The sequence below is a fragment of the Apostichopus japonicus genome, chromosome 13 (genome assembly GCF_037975245.1).
Source record: "Apostichopus japonicus isolate 1M-3 chromosome 13, ASM3797524v1, whole genome shotgun sequence".
NCBI lineage: Eukaryota > Metazoa > Echinodermata > Holothuroidea > Aspidochirotida > Stichopodidae > Apostichopus > Apostichopus japonicus.
This window is the reverse complement of record NC_092573.1, coordinates 19,335,765-19,338,718: the sequence shown is the minus strand read 5'-3', so window position 1 is coordinate 19,338,718 and position 2,954 is coordinate 19,335,765.

Sequence of the window (2,954 nt, the reverse complement as noted above, 5' to 3'; positions counted from 1 at the left end):
TAAGGTGAATGTGCCAGAAAAGGGTTATCTAGAGTCTTGAAAATTTGACCCAATAAAGAAAATCTCCTCTCCTCTCCTGTTTTTTCTTTTTCTTCTTTTTTTTCCTTTTTCTTCTTCTTCTTCTTTTCTAATAAGGCAGATTTTGTGGAGAGACAAATCGTAAGAGCCAAATTGGTGAATTATGTCGCCTCAGGGGCAAAAGCCTTTGAATTTCAGAATTTTCTAGTCTTTTTTTTCCGTTACCGTGATAAGCTGGCCCACTTCTGCGAGCAACTCTTCGCATCATGTTGCAGACGCTTAAATACACATTCTTGCCTCTTGTTGAGGGAATTTATTCAAAATGTAACTTCTCTGTCGGTTTTGACGGATAAGAAAACCAACGGGTTTGGAGTGTATGGTAATTTTGTCATTGAAAGTTTTAGATTGCTATTTTTATTCTTAAAACGAAGGTTTAACGCCCTGTAATGAGAATTTATGTTAAAGCCTTGTAATATAATAGTGATCGTTCAGTGTTTAGTATCACAATCTTGATTGGAAAATAAATAAGGGATAACATAAATAATGTGTTGTGTGCATAACGTTGAGTACTTAGGCTACTTTTTAGTGTTTATCAAAATAGGCAACATTTTTTATCTGTTAATATTGTTTAGTATACATTAAAAATTCAAAACTTGAAAAATCCAGGTTGGGTAACCTTTAGAAATTTCGTCATTTTTTTCAGTAAATCGTCAAGCAAATTATTGAGTTTATTCGGTTGTTTGTAATTTCGTCATCATTTAAAAGAGAGTTTTTATGACATGATCACATTTCATCAAATTTAGGTAACTATCAGCATTTGAATCTGATTCTTACATGGTATATTGATGATTACAAAATACATTGATTATTACAGAATATATTGATGATTACATAATGGATGTACCCATGACTTGATGAAAAGTAATGACAACATGAAAATTATGATTACAAGATATTTATTAATGATGACATAATATATTGATGATTACTAAATGTGTCGATCATTACGTAATGTATGGGTGATTACATGATACATCGGTGATTACATACTATACTAATGATTACATAATATTTCGTTACATTACATTTTTTGTCGAAACTGAGCAACACATTGAATCCCTTAGTGAGCAAACACTGTAGGTTTTTGCATTTCAAATTGTAACGTTACATCCTCTCAAGCCAGAAGCCAGGGTTCAAATTGATTTTTTTCTTTTTTTTATTATTCTTTATACTAATTTTATTTTAGCATACTAAAATTTGAAAACAACAGTACAAAAAAAAAAACATTTTAACGCATATTATATCAAACCTTAGCCGTTCTTGCTCTCAACGGTATTTGCCATACAGACACAACCAAATGTCTGCCTTTAAGTTAACATATTCTTCTTTATACCAATTATATTAAACACTCTCCAAATAGTTTACATTATTTGACTAGAGGAAGAAAGTATTTCGTCAATCGATAGAATGTCACTTGAATAATTGGTAAGCTATTTTAATGATTTCCAATTAACGTTCACACAAAAAGAAAGAGAGAATAAAAGCAAACTCGCCTGTCAGGTATTTTTTTTTTTTTTTTTAATATTTGGACAGTTTTTTATTTTAGACGTGTGTAAGATAAATTCTATGAAATTAATTTCTCTTTTTATTTTTAATTAAATTAGGATTTATTGTTTTCCCTGAGGTTAAAATCTACAGCGGTGAATCAATTTCATTCAAATCGGCCATTGTCAATTCAATCAGCAGGGACTACCTAGGTGAGACATTCCGCTGATTCGATTCTATTTATAGTAACATTACATCATTACCATCGACTTTGGGTATGGTTAAAACGGGTACGGAAATCATTTTCATATGGCTGAAACCTGACAGGTTTTTGTTATGCGTTTTCATTTCTATTAATAAACCAACACATCATGTTAGTAAGATTGTATCGGTATGCAGTAATAGCATCGCTGTACCCATTGAATAATTTGAGCAAAATTTGTATTAATTTATGACATGCAGGGAGCTGCCGTGCACCTCTGAAATGTCAGTGACTTGTTAAGTGGCAACCGTGTTTTCAAGGTATATGATGGTGTTAGAAAAATATTTTTACAAATGAAAATTTCTTTTTCTAACAATAATTTGCATTTCTTATCAAACACGTATAGTATTAACAAGGTCATATAGGCCTATATATACGCCTATATATAGTTCTATATATAGGCCTATATATAAAGGCCTATATATATATATATAAATTATTAATACTATATGCGTTTGATAAAGTACAAATTATAGTTATATATTTATTAGATTTTCGTCGCTTAACCAGATGATTAGTTGCAAATTGGTTTTACCAAAGTTACGACTCTAGAATGTTTTATTTATTTATTTATAGTCATTACCGTACGGTACTCCACCGTAAATATTATAACATCTCATATCTCTGACAAAGTGACGTAAATAGATAAATAGATCTGCGACCAATGGAAAGGAGCCCTTTGCGCATGCTCGTCAATTATATCATACTTATATCGATAATGTCTCAAAATAAGATTTCAATTGAACAGTTTAGGGCAATTACTAGGTTTTGTTATGAATTGAACGCCACTAATGTAGTTTTTGATATCTTGACTTAATTTATTGATTTCACCCAATTTCGATATGTTTTTTTCGTACAGATATTTAATTCTATATTAGCTTAGTTTTAGGGTAATCACATCTGTAAATAGCTTAAGCAGATTATTATTATTGTTTAATTTTCGACTTTTCCTTATAATTTGAAATAAAACTAACGAGCTAATGAACTACATTAATAGGACATTTCCAACGACCCTTTAACTGTGTTCATATAATCGTGTTGACATAATTAATTTCTTCCATGTAACGATGACGTATAACCCGTATAACCGTCACGTTATATAGCCTGCCAGATACGTAACATTAATATT